This window comes from Ursus americanus, chromosome 12, assembly GCF_024610735.1.
Source record: "Ursus americanus isolate L20-20 chromosome 12, mUrsAme1.1.p, whole genome shotgun sequence".
NCBI classification, from domain to species: Eukaryota; Metazoa; Chordata; class Mammalia; order Carnivora; family Ursidae; genus Ursus; species Ursus americanus.
In genome coordinates, this window is record NC_142138.1 from 44,692,033 (window position 1) to 44,709,842 (window position 17,810).

At 39.7% G+C, this 17,810-nt stretch overlaps 1 long non-coding RNA gene across 6 annotated transcripts in view; it reads right to left on the bottom strand.

Moving 5' to 3' along the window:
* The window catches only part of LOC148109182 (uncharacterized), an 88,882-nt gene that overhangs the window by 54,161 nt on the left and 16,911 nt on the right, over window positions 1-17,810 (bottom strand). For 4 of the 6 annotated variants that reach the window (XR_015726315.1, XR_015726311.1, XR_015726314.1 and 1 more), the window contains 2 exons: window positions 11,292-11,483; window positions 6,829-6,998 (listed from right to left, as the gene is read on the bottom strand). The exons of 1 other annotated variant lie outside the window; for it this stretch is intronic. This is a non-coding gene — a long non-coding RNA (uncharacterized LOC148109182). The remainder of the gene's footprint in view (window positions 1-6,828; window positions 6,999-11,291; window positions 11,484-17,810) is intronic. One more of the 6 variants, XR_015726312.1, reaches the window with a different exon arrangement.

Consider the following 17,810-nt stretch of genomic DNA (forward strand, 5'->3'; position numbering starts at 1 on the left):
CTTTTTTATTGAGGTAAAACTGACATACAGTATTATATTAGTTTCAGTGGTACAACATAATGATCAGATAATTGTATATATTATTATGAAATAATCAACCATAGTTTCTACTCAACATCCACCACCATCCTTTTAATGTTTTCTTGAATTTGGCTTACTAATATTTTGTTGAGGATTTTGCATCTATGTTCTTCAGGAGTTTGGCTGATAGTTTTCTTTTTTTTTTTTTTTAAGTTTTTATTTTAACATACAGTGTGATATTAGTTTCAGGTATACAATACAGTGATTTAACAATTCCATTCGTCACCTAAGGCTCATGACAAGTGTATTTCATAATCTCCATCACTTATTCAACCCACCCCCAACCCCCTCCCTCCTGGCAACCATCAATTTGTTCTCTATAATTAAGAGTCTGTTTCGGGGTGCCTGGGTGGCTCAGTGGGTTAAGTATCTGCCTTTGGCTCAGGTCATGATCCCAGGGTCCTGGAACTGAGCCCCACATCAGGCTCCCTGCACAGTGGGGAGTCTGCTTCTCCCTCTCCTTCTCCCCTTCCCCTCCCCTCTCCCCCTCCCCTCCCTTTCCTCCCCCCTCACTCGCGTTCTCTCGCTTTCTCTCTCTCTCAAATAAATAAATAAAATCTTTTTTTTAAAAAGATTCTGTTTTTTTGTTTGTGTCTCTTTCTCTTTTTTTCCTTTTGCTCATTTGTTTTGTTTCTTAAATTCCACATATGAGTGAAATCATATAGTGTTTGTCTTTCACTGATGGCCTGTAATTTTATTGCCTTGTGGGACCCTCATCTAGTTTTAATTCAGGGTAATGCTGATTTCATAAAATGAGTTTGGAAGTATTCCTTCCTCTTCTATTTTTTGGAAGAGTTTGAGAAAAATTAATATCAGTTCTTTTTCATTGTTTGGTGGAATTCACCAGTGAAGCTGTCTAGTCCTGGACTTTTGTTTGCTGAGAGGTTTTTGATCATTGATCATTCTCCTTACAGTCTGTTCAGATTTTCTATTTCTTCATGTTTCAGTGTTGGAAGGTTGTGTGTTTCTGTGAATTTATCCGTTTCTTCTAGGTTGTCTAATTTGTGGGTGTAAAATTTTTCATTATTATGATCTTTTGGTCTTCTTATGATCCTTTGTATTTCTGTGGTTTCTGCTGTAATATCTCCTCTTTCATAAATGATTTCATTTTTTTAAGGACTCTTTTTTTCTTTTTTTTTTTTTCTTTTCTTTTCTTTTCTTTCTTTTTTTTTTTTTTTGGTGAGTCTAGCCAAAAGTTTGTTGATTTTGTTTACCTTTTCAAAGAACCAGCTCCTAGTTTCATTGATCTGTTCCATTGTTTTTTTAGTTTGTATTCCATTTATTTCTGCTCTTATCTTTGTTGTTTCCTTCCTTCTACTAACTCTGGGCTTCATTTGTTCTTTTTCTAGTTTCTTGAGGAGCAAATTAGGTTGTTTTTTTGAGATTTTCTTGTTTCTTGAGGTAGGCATTTATTGCTACGAGCTTCCTCTTAGAGTTGCTTTTGTTGCATCCCATATGCTTTGGTATGTTATATTTCCATTTTCATTTGTCTCAAGGCATTTTTTAAAAATTTCTCTTTTGTCATCTTTATTGACCCATTGATTGTTCAGTAGTGTGTTGTTTAATTTCCACAAAATTGTGGCTTTTCTGGTTTTCTCTTTGTAATTGACTTCCAGTTTCATACCACTGTGGTCAAAAAACATATTTGATGTTATTTCAATCTTGTTAAATTTGTTAAAACTTGTTTTGCAGCCTAACATATGATCTAATCTGGAGAACATTCCATGTGCACTTGAGAAGAATGTGTATTCTGCTGCTTTGGGATGGAATGTTCTGTATATATCTATTAAGTTCATCTGGTCTGACGTGTCATTTAAGGCCAATGTTTCCTTATTGATTTTCTGTCTGGATGATTTATCCATTGATAATGGTAGGTATTAAAGTACCTTACTATTATTGTATTGCTATCTATTTCTCCCTTTAGATCTGTTGATATTTGCTTTATATATTCAGCACTCCTATACTGGCAGCATAGATATTTACAAATGTTATATTCCCTTGTTGGACTGACCCTTTTATCATTATGTAATGCCTTCTTTTCTTCTTATTACAGCCTTTGTTTTAAAGTCTGTTTTGTCTGATGTAAGTACAGATACCCCAACTTTCTTTTGGCTTCCATACACATGAAATATCTTTTTCCATCTCTTCATTTCCAGTCTGTGTGTGTCCTTATATCTGAAGTGAATCTCTTGTAGGCGGCATATAGACGGGTCTTATGTTGGTGTTTTTTTTTTTTTTTAAAGATTTTATTTATTTATTTGACAGAGAGAGAGACAGCCAGTGAGAGAGGGAACACAGGCAGGGGGAGTGGGAGAGGAAGAAGCAGGCTCCCAGCGGAGGAGCCTGATGTGGGGCTCGATCCCAGGACCCCGGGATCACGCCCTGAGCCAAAGGCAGACGCTTAACCGCTGTGCCACCCAGGCGCCCCCCCCTTTTTTTTAGTCAGGTTTATTGAGGCAAATTTTATAGAAGGTAAAATTCACCCCTTTTACATATATAGTTCTATGAATTTTGACAAAGCTATATAGTCATGTAATCACCACCGCAGTCAAGATATAGAACATTTCCAGAAAGAGAGAGAGACCAAGAAACAGACTTTTAACTATAGAGAACAAACTGATGGTTACCAGAATGGAGGTGGGAGGAGGGTGGGTGAAACAGGTGATGGGGATTAAAGAGTACATTTACCACGATGAGCACTGTGTAATATACAGATTTGATGAATCACTATATTGTACAGTTGAAACTAATATCACACTGCATGTTAAGTATACTGGAATTAAAATTTAAAACTTAATTTTAAAAAGATATAGAGCATTTCCATCTTTCCAAAGTTTCCTTATGTCTCTTTGTGATTAACTTCTTCCATCCCATGTCTACCACTGATTCTGACCCTACAATTTTGTCTTTTCCAGAATGGAATCATAATGATTTTTTGATAATGTTTCTGTGATTCATTCATGTTACACGCATGAGTAGTCTTTCCTTTTTATCGCTAAGTGGTATTAGATTCTATGATTATACTATTTGTTTATCTCTTTATATCTTTCAGTGCTAGCTGCATTTTGAGGTATTATATTCAGAAATACGGTTTCCTGGAAGACATTATGGGTTTACTAAATAAACATTTATAGAGCCTCTATGCCTATGGATTCTAAGATGAATATGGGGCAGTTTTATTTAGAAGGGAAAATAACAGAGCAGGTGAAAGAACAGAGCATGAGCTTTTTATTGTTTTTATAAAAGCCCTACTAGAGAGCAAGTTTTGTTAGACCATGAAAACTCTTTGAAACATAAGTACATACAGAGTTTAAATACGGAATTATTTCAGCAAATCTATTTAATTCTCTTTATTGTGTGTGTTCGATTTTATTGATTGTAATGTCCCAATTAAAATCTTAAGATGGGATAATACGGTAATTAAGAACATATGCTTTAGACCCACAGTAACATGGATTCAATTACTGTGTTTGTTGCTTTTCAATGTTGTAGACATTTGTTGTTTTGTCTTTCCAGAACAACAACCCCTGTTCTAGAAAATGCTCCCTCAAACTGTGATTCTCATGGAAGCTGCCATCCCTTAGGCAATGATTCCTTGAGTACTGAATCCTCTTGGTTTCCAATCTTAGCTCTGCTTTTTCCACCACATTTTCATTGGACACCAGATCCCTCACTGTCTGTTTTGTGACTGATTCAAAAATAACAGAGCTAGTTTTTTTTAAATGCTGGGAACTTTGCCAATCCTTTTAATGCATTATCTCATTTAATTGTGATAACCACAATGAGTCATGATGAAGTGACTGTTATTATCCCTATTTTTCATATGAGGAAACAGATGTTTAGAGATGTTTATAAAAGTCACAGGGCTAGTAGGAGGTGGGACCAGCTCCCTTCAAAGCCCTTGCTCATAGTCACAAAATGTGGGTCTCAGAAGCCAAAACCTCACTCCTAACCCAGGACAGGTCTAGTGGGGACTCTGGTCTCCTGTGCTATGGGTGGGTGGAGGAGTATTCAATGTCTTGTTTCACCTCCACTATACTTTACCTTACTGGCATCATGGATTCCGTGAGTCTTGTTAAATACTGGGTAGTTTTCACTACTATTTTTAGATCCTTCAACATTTACCAGAGTGCCTCAGCCTTGTTATCATAGTCTTGGAGGGCCTTCAATATGACATTTATCTCTTTCAAAATAAACATGATCACTCTAATCTTACCTGTCTGTGATTTGGGGGTTTCTTAGTTTCCCCTGTTGTAGATGTTTTCTCCAGGTACTTAATAGGTTTGTTACTTCTCCTCGGAACTACAATATTTTTTTCAACGAAACTGGGTTAAATTTTTTCACTTTGTTTAGTCTTTTGGATGCTTCTCTTTTTGTATAAAGCTAAAGTTTGTTGAGACAGATCTGCTGAACTATTTTATCCTGCCTATTACACTACAGTGGACTAAATGTTTGTGTCCCCCAAATTCATATGTCAAAATCTTAACCCCCAAGATGATGGTATTAGAAGGTGGGGCCTTTGTGAGGTAACTAGCCCTCATGAATGGGATAAGCGCTCCTCTAAGAAAGACCCCTTACTCCTTCTGCCATGGAAAGCTACAGTGCAAAGATGGCTGCCTACAGGAAGTGGGCCCTCACTGACTGAATTTGCCAGCATCTTGATCCTGGGCTTCCCAGCCTCTAGAACTGTGAGAAATAAATTTCTATTTTTTATAAACTACTCAATTTATGGTATTTTGTTATAGTTGACCAAATGGACTAAGACATACACCTAGAGCAGTGTCATTCAAACTCTAGGACACAACTCACTAGTAAGTTATGAAATCAATTTAATGGGTTGTTACCAGTATTTTTAAAGCAGAAAATAGAATTGAAAATATCAGGGTATATTATACATATTAAGGATTGATATAAATTTGTGAAATATTTGTTTCAATTGTGTGTGTATGTGTTACAATGTAAAATATATTTCTTACTGTGAGTGATGGTCAAGAGTTTGAGAATGGCTCTCTCAAAGAGTCTTCCTCTTTGGAATGTCCTGTTTTATCCCATCAGAAGATCATTTTTTCATTCTTCTTTCTATAGCTCAACTAAACCACAAATAACGGCATTTACTAGATTTCACAGTTCTGACAATTATCTAAAGAATTGAAGCAGGGCACCTGGATAGCTCAGTCGGTTAAGCATCCCACTCTTGATTTCAGCTCAGGTCATGATCTCAGGGTCCTGAGATCAAGCCCCACGTCAAGCTCCATGCTCAGTGTGGAGTCTGCTTGTCCCTCTCTCTCTATTCCTTCTCTCTCTCTCTCTTTCTCTTTCTAATAAATAAATAGATAAATAAAATCTAAAAAAAAAAAAAAAAGAGTTGAAGCACAGCCTATAAGTATCCTGGATCTATGTCAATCTATGATGCTAAAAAGCATTTCATCTTATATGGAAAATTATTGACCAGCTTCTATAAGGTGCTTAGAACATTTCTTATCCCAAAAGATAGTGCATTCAATTTGTGCCTGGTCCTTAGAGATTTTCCCACTACCAATTCCATATTCCTGGGAGAAGGAATCTAATGGGCCCAGCTTAGGGCAGGTGTTTATCTGGGTCCAATCAGTAATGGCAGAGGTGAAAGTTAAGAGGTCACAAGATCTAGTACCAATGAGCAGGAGCTGTGGGTGGAGCATTCAAAATCCTGCCTCCTAAATTTGGCATCTGAATACATCTTTTATCAGTGTTTGTCGGGAATACTCTAATGAGGTGTCAAAATTTGGTCATCCGCACATGTTTTAGGGCCATTTCAATAAGGAAACTTAAGAGGCTAAAAGGAATCATCTTACACTTGATTCGACTCTCTATAAAAAAGCTTAAGTTATTGGGACTAATACAAGCTGTTTCAGTCCCATCTAGTCCCACAGGGGCAGGTCTGAGCATCTTTAAACAAAAGGGCTAGAGTCTGAGCAGCAAGACCTCCTGGGAGCTAACTCTGGAGCTCTGAGGCCTAAAGACAGATTGTACCTTACCTGGGCCCTGACCTCCGCCCATCAATCACATAAACAAAGGTTCATCTCAACTTTCCAACGATTATGTCTTAAATCCTTTTAAAAAGATGTCTCGGCCTTAGCATTCCCAACTGACCAAACTCTTAACCATTTTGTTTCATCTGGTTTGTTTGTTTTGTTTTGTTTGAGTGCCTACCATGTTTTCTTTCGAGTGCCAGGCATTGAGATAGTTACAAAGGATACAATGGAGGATGAAACAGACATAACCTCTTTCCTGGTAAAACTTACTCTCTTCATTTGTGGAAAGGACTGTCACTTATGTCCCACTGGTTTTGTTCTCTTCCTCAATCCTCACTTATGGGACTTTTTGCTGAAATTTTTGCAGACCTTGTCCTTAACCATTTTGTGAAGCCTGGGTCAAGGGTGAAAGGAAGAGTCACTCTGTGTCTGCCCTGGAGAAATGCATATCTTTCCTGCTTATCAGAAAACCAAAAGCATTCTTAAGAGCAGCTGAGACACATATCAAGCATTTTTTTTTCCTGTAGGAGATCACCAGATTGACCTATGTAATCTTATCTACAGAATTATCTTCCTGAACCTATTAATTATCTCACTCAATCCTTAATCTTCTTAGCAAGGTTCTAATAAGACAGATATTCAGGGTCCAACAATAATGGCTAGGATAATGGTGTCACTAGCTGTGGAAGTCGTGACTACAAAAATGTATTTGTGAATATTAAAAATGCTCACTTACAGGATGCCTGGGTGGCTCAGTTGGCTTTCGGCTCAGGTCGTGATCTCAGGGTCCTGGGATCAAGTCCCACATTGGGCTCCTTGCTCAGCAGGGAGCCTGCTTCTCCCTCTGCCTGCTGCTTCCCCTGCTGTGCTCTCTCTCTCTCTCTCTGGCAAGTAAATAAATAAAATCTAGAAAAAAAAAAAAAAAAAAGCTCACTCAAGAGGTGTGCCATGAGGAAGTTATTACTATCAATAACTAAATTACATGTGTGAAAGTGAGATTTTAAATTAATTAGAGTGGATTCGGGGTTATTCAGGGTAGGCACACCACTCATTATCAAATATTTTTTAACATCGCTTAAATATATGCCAGGAATTCTGCTAGGCACTGAGAGCACAGCCAGACAATTAAGAAGGCTGGTCTGTGTTCACCATATCTAATTCCTCTCCTCCCATTCTCTTTTAAACCTACTCTAAGAAGGCTTTTCACCTCCATTACCCCTCCGACACTGTTTTTGTACAGGTCACCAGTTACTGACTTTTCCACTGTCAAATCCAATAGTCAGTCCCCAGTCCTTAACCTCAGTACCAGGAGCATTTCATAGTTGCTCACTCCCTTCTCCTTGAAATGTTCTCTTCACTTGACTTCAGAGATACTACACCCTCTTGGTTTTCTTCCCTGGATGGAGCAGGGCTGTCCCCCAACTCCCGTAAGGCCCCTGTGCCAGTCAAACAGGTACACGCAAACCACCTGACTGACACGCTGAACAAGCTTAAAGGGAATTATGGAATCATCTCTCTTGATGCTTATAGTACTTTATTAAGGTATAATTTATAAACAGAAAAATACACAAACCTGATTATGACAAGTGTATGTACCAGTGTAACTAATACTCCGATCGAGATGTATCACCCCAGAAAGTTCCCTGGTGCCCCTTTCCACTCACACCAACCCAAAGACAACCAACTTTCTACTTTCTATCATCAATCAAAGATTAGTTTTGCTTATTCTCGAATTTCATATAAAGGGAATAATACAGTATGTAGTGTTATTGTCATGTGCTTCCTTCACCCACATGGTTTTTAGATTCATTCATATATAAGAAGCTTGTTCTTTTTTATTGCCAAGTAGTAGTCCACTATATGAATATACCACAGTTGTTTGCTCATTCTGCTGATGGACAAACAGGTTATTTCCTGTTATGGGCTACTGTGAATAAAGCTATGATAATAAAGCTACCAAAAAACTTGCCTTTTTGCTGAAATACGTATTTCTCTTGGGGCGTATATCTGGAATGGAATTGCTGGATAATAAGATAGGTGTATGTCTAACTTTAAAAAAAACTGCCAATTTTCCAAAGCCGTTAACCCACCAACACTGTGTGGTAGTTCTCCTTGCTCTGCATTCTTGCCAGTACGTAGAAATGGCGCAAGGCCAGGCCTCCCTCTGCTTTACCACCTGTCCCCTCAGTGCTCCTAGGTCCCCCTGCGACCTCCTGAACTTAAGGGCTGGACAATGTTAAAAGGGAATGGTGGAGTCAGTCTTTTAAATATGAGTCATTCTGGTGGGTGTGTAGTGGTATCTCATTGCGGTTTCAATTTAATTTTTCTGATGACAAATGATGTTGAGCAAGCACATTTTCATAGGTTTATTGGCCATCTGAATATCTTCTTTATGAAAGAATGGTTTAAGTTTTTTGCCTGTAATTATATTTTGTTTGACTTATTATTGTTGACTTGTAGGACTCTATGAGTCTTTCATCAGATATATGTACTGTGAATATTTTCTTCCAGTTTGTAGTCTGCCTTTTCATTTTCTCAGTGACATATTTTGATGAGCTGAAATTTTTTTTTAAGATTTTATTTATTTATTTGACAGAGAGACAGCCAGAGAGAGAGGGAACACAAGCAGGGGGAGTGGGAGAGAAAGAAGCAGGCTCCCAGCGGAGAAGCCTGATGTGGGGCTCGATCCCATAACGCCGGGATCATGCCCTGAGCCGAAGGCAGACGCTTAACGACTGCGCTACCCAGGTGCCCCTGATGAGCTGAAATTTTAAATTTCAATGATAATTACTTTTCTGTCCTGTATAAGAAAACTTTGCCTACGCCAAAGCAGTGAAGTTTTTCCTCTACGTTTTCTCTCTTTGAACATTTACAGTTTCAGTTTTCATATTCAGCTTTACAACGTTGACTCAAAAGGCCACCATCAGTCACTCGGATGACTACAGTTGTTTTAACTCTTCTCTTTGCTTCCATCCTTGCCTTCCCTGCTGCCCATTCCCAAGGTGGCAGCCATAGTGACCCTTTAAAAACATCATCCAGGGACACCTGGGTGGCTCAGTCCGTTAAGCATCTGCCTTCGGCTCAGGTCATGATTTCAGGGTCCTGGGATTGAGTGTCTGGCTCCCTGCTCAGCAGGGAGTCTGCTTCTCCCTCTGCCCCTCCCCCTTCTCATGCTCTCTCTCTCTCTCTCTCTCTTAAATAAACAAATAAAAATCTTTAAAAAAAAAAGAATAAAAGTTTGCTTTTAAAAAATTGTTATTAAAAACAAAACAAAACAAAAAAACATCATTCAGATCATGTCATTCCTTGATCAAAAACTGGTGGCTCCCCATTTCATTCACAATAAAACCCAAACTCCTCCCAGTGGCCCACCAGGTCCTGCATGACCCGGCCCCTTCTCATTTTCCCCAGTATCTTCACTCCTTCCGTGCTGGCTCACTCTGCTTCTGTTAAGTTCGCCTCCTTGCCTTTCACAGAATGTGAACACACCAGATAAATCCATGCCTTAGTACTTGCTAACTTTCCTGTGCCTCAAGTGCTCTTTGCAGATATACGTGTAAAAAATTCCCTCATATCCTTCAAGACTTTGTTCAACTGTCTCCTCAATGAGGCTGACTGTGACCACTATGCTTCCCATCTTTGCACTTCTGATTTTCCTAACCCTGCTCTATTTCTCCATAGCACTTGGCACCTCATACATACATGCCGTTCTTAATTATTTTATGTATTGTCTGTCTCCCTCTGCTATAGTATATGCTCCTTGAGGGCAGTGAGTTTGGTCTAGTCTATTCGCTGATGTTCACAAGCTCATAAAACATAACCTAGAATGTAGAACACAATCCATAAATTTTGGATTTGTTTGTTTCACTTTTTGTGAGTAAGCACCTCAAATATCAGAAAAGCAGAGTAGATGGTATAAGCCAACAACTATCAATCATTGGGCTTTAACAATTATTAGCATTTTACTACATTTATTTGTTCTACATTTTTTGCTAAAGCATTTCAAGTAAATTGTAGATACTATGATGACTGATCATACATCTCTAAAAAAGTAAGGACAGATGTCTGCATAATTCCAATGCCATTCTATACCTAATAAAATTAATGATAATTCTCTCTTTTACTTTCCATATCTAATTAAAAGCCAAATCTGCCTCCACTTATTTGCTATCTTATTCCCATGTGTATCATTTCTATTTTAGACTACTATAATAATAATAATAATAGTGATATATTATATTAATAAGGATACCTTATTGTGTATCCATGCTGCTTGGAATTCTTTAACTCGTTATATCCCAACGGGTCTTCTCGTCATCTTAGAAAGTGAGCACACCTTATGATATGCATATCGTATCTTAACCTTACACATCTCTGTTCCAAACATCCCCAGCTTTAACTTATTTTTCCTTCCTTTTTCCCTATTAATCTGTTACATTATGGCCTTTAGTGAACCACATCTCCCAGTGTTCACACACGTGTATAGTCCCTTTCCCTTTAACTGGATTAAAACTGTGACTTTCTTCAACCAACATCATATAGCAAAAGTGACACTGTGCCAGTTTCAGGCTTCAACTTAAAGGAGACCCAGCAGCATCCATCTTGAACCACCATGTAAGAAATCTGGCTACCTTGCTGCAGTGACTACATGGAAAGAAGTCACATAGAGAGGCCATGTTGAAAGGAAGAAGCCATGAAACTACATGGAAAGAGAGAAAGAAACCAGCTCAGCTGTCTCAGCTGAGCCTGGCATTGATTATACAATCATGAGAAAATTAATGAGCTAACCAATTAGGTAAAAAAGAAATAATAAAATGGCCTCATCCTGGAACACCCTCGGCAAGACCTACCTCTTACTTCAGGTGGTGTTTCTCAAAGTCTGGCCTGCAGCCCACCTATATCAGAATGATGTGGGATGTTTATTTGAAAGGGAAATTTTTGATCCAACCCCAGAATCTCTTGGGCAAGACAGGGGAATCAGCATCTTTAATAACACTTCCCCATTTTATTCACACACACAATAAAGTCTAAGCATCTGCTTAGTCTTTCTCCTGCCCGTTCTCCACACTGTTCTAAGCCTACCCTCTTTTTTTAACAATCTACTGCTCTACTCTCAGGAGTTTGATCCTGTTGGTTGCTCAAATGCTGGATGAGAATTCTAGGTCAAGTAATTTCTCAAAGTTGGTATTTTCCTCTCACCTATCCAACTCGGTTCTGCTTGGGTCACTCACACTGCACCCAGCTTGTCTTCAGGATCCCTCCTGGTTTTGAGTTGCTTCTCATATTCCAGCCGAAGAAACTCATGCCTTTGAAGACCTGAAGTCCTTGACTCTGCACACTGGTTCTGATTCCCATCTTATTTCTCAGTCAGCCACAGCAACTCTCCTCATCCTTAAAAATTCATGATGAGTGTTTAAAAATAGTTCAATACATAGTTAAATATGGAAAAATATACAGTGGCTTGTCAATGAGGAGTTGACATTAGTGAACTCAGTGAGATCACTTGCAGGGGTGTGGTGAAGTCAAAAGCCAGATTTTGCAGTAGGTTGAAAAATAGGAGCTAGAGCTTAGTACATTTTTATCAAGATAGGAAAGACTAAGCATCTTACACGTGGAGGAGAAAGAATCAGTAAGGAAGAAAAAGTTAACAAAATAATGGGTGTGTTGAGAAAGGTGAACCAGAAGGGATGGAAATTGATTATAAAATAAGGTTCCAGAGAAAGAGGAAAGGTGATACAGTTTTCTATTGCTACAAAACAAATTATCCCATCAGTTTTATTGTATCTCATGTTTTGCAGGTGAGGAATTCAGGCAGAGCTCAGCTGGGCAGTTTTTATGCCCTGTGTAATGTCAAATAAGGTTATTTGCCAGATCTGTTGGTGGATGGGTTAGTCTGAAAGGTCCAAGATGGCTTCATTCACATGTCCAGTGCCTTGGAAGGAGTGCCTAGAAGGTTAGACTCAACTGAGACTGTCAACCACAAGGCACCTACAGGTGGCCTTTCCCAGAGCGGTCTCAGGGTGATTGGCTTTCTTACATGATGGCTCAGGCTTCCAAAAAGAATATTCCAAGTGTCCTGGACAGAAGCTGCATGACTTTTTATGACCTTTGGTTTGTTTGGTTTTTTTAAAGATTTGTTTATTTATTTGAGAGAGAGAGGTGGGGGGGAGCAGAAGGAGAGGGAGAAAGAGAATCTCATGTAGACTCCCTGCTGAGCATGGAGGCTGACACAGGGCTCGATCTCATGGCCTTGAGATCACGACCTGCTGAAACCAAGAGTAGGACACATAACTGATGGAGCCACCCAGGTACCCCAGGACCTAGTCTTTTAAGTGCCAGAGTCACTTCTGATTAATTCTATTGGTCAAACAAGTCACTATCCTTAGAGACTCAGCCCAGTTTCAGGGGAGGGGAATTAGACTGCACTTCCTGGTGGTAAGAGTGTCAAAGAACTTACAGCCATTTTTAATCTTCTACAAAAGGGGTGGGTTCGATAAAATCAGAGAACACATAAAAAACTTGCCTTGGACATGAAGAGAGACCACCTCTACTGGACTTCTAAATGTTGGAGTATCCAGAGCTCTGATCCCAGCTCTCTCTACATACTGGGTCCCTAGGTGATTTCATCTAGTCTTGTTGCTTCAAAGACCTCTGTATACTGTTAACTTTCAAGTTTATATCTCCAGAGCCAAATCTCTCACCTGAGTCCAGACGTGTATATCCAACTCCTTATTCAACATATCCACTAGGATGTCTACTAAGTATCTCAAATTTAGTATGGCCAAAACAAAGCTATTGATTTCTACCCCACCCAAATTTGCTTTCTCTAGCCTTCCTCATCCTAATAAATAATGCAAATACATGCTAAGTTGCTCAGGACACATAACTAGGAGCACTACTCGCCTCTTCTCTTTTCTTTACACAGCACACTCAGTCCATTAGTAAGTATCTACTACAAATTCATCAATTGGCTTCAACTTTCAAACTGTGTCCTGAACCCAACCACTTCTTTCCATCTCCACTCTTCTTGTCTAAGTCAATGCCATCATCACCTCACTGGTCTTTGTGCTCTACTCTTGATACCCCATTGTCCCTCCATCCACATAGCACCCAGAGTAATCTCTATAAAGTGTAAACCAAATACAGTTGACCCTTGAATCACATGGGCATTAGGGGCACTTGTGCAGTAGAAAATCTACATCAGGGCACCTGGGTGGCACATAGGGGCGCCTGGGTGGCTCAGTCGCTAAGCGTCTGCCTTCGACTCTGGGCGTGATCCCTGCGGTCTGGGATCAAGCCCCACATCAGGCTCCTCTGCTGGGAGCCTGCTTCTTCCTCTCCCTCTCCCCCTGCTTGTGTTCCCTCTCTCACTGGCTGTCTCTCTCTGTCAAATAAATAAATAAAATTTTTAAAAAAAGAAAGAAAATCTACACATAATTTTGACTCCTCCAAAACTTAACTGCTAATAGCCTCTTGTTGACCCTAAGTCTTGCCAATAACATATACAATTAGCACATATTTTATATGCTATGTGCTGTATTCTTACAATAAGTAAGCTAGAAAGAAGAAAGTGTTAGTTAGAAATTATAAGAAAGTTAGAAAATATAAGTTAGAAAATATAAGAAAGAAAATACATTTACAGTACTGTAAAAAATCCATATATAAGTGGACCTGCACAGTTCAAACCTGTGTTGGTCAGGATCAACCATAATACAATTTCCCTCTTTAAAACCCTCTAAAGGGGAGCCTGGGTGGCTCAGTCAGTTAAGCATCTGTCTTCAGCTCAGGTCACGACCCAGGACCCTGGGATGGAGCGCCACGTCTGGCTCCCTGCTCAGCAGGGAGTCTGCTTCTCCCTCTCCATCCTGTTCATGTTCTCTCTATCTCTCTCTCTCTCTCAAATAAATACATTGAATCTTAAAAACAAATGAATAAATAAATAAATAAATAAATAAATAAATAAATAAATAAAACCCTCTAAAGACTTCCCATTGCATTCAGAACAACCTACAAACTTATAATCAGGATTCATGAGGCCTCCCCAAATCTTGTTCCATCTGCCTCTGCTCTGGTGTCCACCCTTCCCCTTGTTTCCACTGACCTTCTTTCTGTTCCATGAACCCACAAGGCTTTTTCCTGGCTTGGGCCATCCACCTGTTGCTCACTCTGCTTGGAGAGCTCCTCTGGATCTTCGTGTGGTTTCTCCTTTTTATCACTTAGGTGGTAATAAGTGACTCAAATGTCCCTTTCTCAGAGAGGCCTTCCCTGACCACTGTAGCCAAAGTAGTACCACACCTCCCCAGTCCCCTGCAGCTCAGTATCCTAGTGTACCTTCTTCGTAACATTTATCAGTGCCCGATGTTCTTATTCATTTCTTCTTAATAGGTTTATTGCCTGTCCTCCCTCACTAGAACATAAACTAGAAACATAAATAGGGGGCGCTATTACTGTCTGTTTATTCTCAGCTGATTTTCCAGGACTCTGAACACTGTGGGCCCCAAAATAGGTATACAATGAATGTTCATTTAAACTGGTTATTTCTTGGGGTGCCTGCCTGGGTGACTCTGCCACTTATGCATCTGCCTTCGGATTGGGTCATGATCCCGGAGTCTGGAGATGCAGCCCCCTGCATGATCTCAGGGTCCTGGGATCGAGCCCCACGTAGGGCTCCCTGCTCAGCAGGGAGTCTGCTTCTCCCTCTTCCTCTGCTCCTCCCCTTCCTCATGCTCTCTCTCTCAAATAAATAAATAAAATCTTTTAAAAAATTGGTTATTTCTTTATTCTGCAAGTAGGTTGAGAGAAGTGGGGGGAGAAAGGAAAGCTTCCTTTCTTCTGTAATATGGGACATAAAATATTTGGCTGTTAGAAACAGGTCGGACAGGGATTTCGGAAGGGTAATGAATCATTTTAGACTCTTCTCTCACTGTTCAAATGTAGTATTTTTTATTTTTATTTTTTTAGAGATTTTATTTTTTAAGTAATCTCTACACACAATATGGGCCTCAAACCCACAATCCTGAGATCAAGAGTCACAGGGTCCTTGGACTGAGCCAGTCAGGTGCCCTCCAAATGTAGTGTTTCCTTTTTTTTTTTTTTAATCAGTAGTTTAAAGTTCTGTTGTTTCAATTCTAATGAACATTCCTTAAAAAGTAATTTTATGGAGCAAAGAATTTGATTTTTTACCCCTGTAGACAGCACTGGCTTTCAAAACACCAATCCCACATCTTTTCCAATTCTGGCCTAGAACTGATTTCCTTTAATCCATTGTTTTTGTTTTGCTTTTGTTTTTGTTTTTGTTTTTGTTTTCCTTCCTCTCTTTACAGGATCTGCTATATCTGGTCCTGACAACAGAAGACGAAACTCAGGAAAGCACAGGGTCAATGATTTCTCTCCTTAGGGCCTTTCATTATAGCCTTAAGTGATTCCTTTCACACACCCATGCCCATACTTCTATCTCTGCTTCCTGTCAGTAAAGTCTAGGTGTTTTGCAAGAATTAAATTCATAGTTTAATATGCTTCTATCTCTCCTTCCCATCAGCAGTCTGTATATTTTGCAAGAATTAAATATGTGTTTGTCAGGGGCGACTTGGGTGGTTCAGTTGGTTGAGTGTCCGGCTCTCGATTTCAGCTTAGGTCATGATTTTGGGGTTGTGGGTCTGGCTCCATGGTCAGCATAGAATCAGCTTGTCCCTCTCCTGCTCTTACCCCCTCTCTCACGTGCTCTTTCTCTCTCTAATAAGTAAAATCATTTTAAATAAATAAATAAATACGTTTGTAATTTTCTATATTTGAACAAAAAGTTCTCTATTCGAGGTGTATCTAGGCTGCAAAATTTATTTTCTTAATCAACTTTTTAATGATGTTTTCTTAAAATGGCTTTTATGACACTTTTTCATTTTTATTGGCTCCCATATACCACTCCTCTAGAATGTTGTGGTGAACTAGAGCTGAGTTTATGAAGGTGATGAAAAGAGTAATTAAACAAAGAACTACTTCTGACAGATGAAAGCACTGTTCATTATTTTCCTTAGAGAAATGTACATCTATACACAGCACTACAGCTTTTGGAAACCAGATCAACCTGCTGGACATGCTGAACTAGTTCTAGACTATTCCCCAAGTGGAAAGCAACATGTGTGATTCATTTCTGAGACCTTTCAGAAAGCCAAACGTGTTCCATGTGTTATCGCATGTCAATAACTTCATTCCGGTTTGTAACTTGCCTTTTTGTGGTTCACAGTGTAGCTAAAAAACCAGAACCGACACGGACACACAGTGATCACCAGTCAGTGGCCAGGCGCCCTGCAGGGCCCTCAAACCTAGCCCAGACAAGGAATTTTAGGAACAAGACTCTGCTCATACATGTGTCTAGAGACTGAGAGCTCTAAGAAATGAAACATTGCTCAAACCTCTTTTAGCCTCTGCCTGATCTGGAATCTTGATTAGGGATCTTATTTTTAGAGTTGTCCACATTTGGTCAACCACACGTGCAGGAGGAAAGAACACAAAATCACTCTGCTTGTGGGTCTGTGATTGTTCTCTGTTGTTGAACAGCAGATTGGGGCTGGGACTTTCCCAGATCTATTTCCTTACCTCCAAGCAGATCTGGATGTAAACTATTTGCAGACTAAATAAATAATAGTTTCACTAATCCTTGTGAATCTCCAAAGAAGATTCCACGGCATGTAGCCATTCTTACTCCAACCTGCCAAAAGTAACCTTCATTTCCCAGGCTGTACTTGGGGGCTTTTGAGTATGTTGATGAAAGATGGGTGGTATTTGATTCTAAGTTCCCACTCCGGTGTTCTTATAAGGACACCCAACTCCCTCTCACTTTCCTGGGCCTCAAGCGGTCTCTCTCTCGGGCCCTGGGAGCTTTTTCCTTGCTGCTCCAGGATCAGCCCTGCAGGCAGAACTCTGCAAGTCTTTCCCTACACCTACTGGGGCTCTGCTCAAAACTGGTGGGGGAGGGGTGGGGACTCCTACCCCCTTCCTTCTGGTGATTAATGCAGATCTTTCAGCACTAAACTAGCCCTTAGGCTAAAGCAGTTTAAGCCCCTCAGAGGCAGCCTTCTTTTCAGTTTCACTGTTCTTTTTGTTAAGGACTTAAAACAAGTTTTCTCGGATGCTAGGCCTGAAAAGCATTGATCTGTGTCATAATAAGCAATTCACATGCAGACAGCTACATCTCTTGCTTTTCTGATGAATCTGAAGAAGAATTTCCAGCCCCCCTGCCCCAAGCAACAACTCCATCCCTTTCCCCCAAAGATTGTTAGAAAAGGTCTCTTTCTTCTTATTTTGTTTAGGAAATAGAATGAGGGTATTTTTGGGGACTGGCCATCAATACCAAATTCTTGTATCATCTCCTCCAGAAGGCTTTGAGACCCTCATGCAAATAATACTCTCTTACTGTGATATCTTAGACTTTACCCAGTGAACTTATAAATTACACATCTTTCTGTTAGCCCCCTATTTGACCAAGGTGGGCCTTGTCTATACAGCATCTCCAACACTTTCCAAGTGTAATGGAATTCCCAGGGAGTATATGCCTCATTCTGCACAGCAATTCTTGGCACCAGCTTCTCCTTTCCACTAGTTTCAACTTACTCCAATCCTTCCACCCTCCAACCAACTCCTACACATCATGATGACAAAGCTCTTAGCTAAAAAGAGCCACCACCACTTCACTGAACACACACACACACACACACACACCCG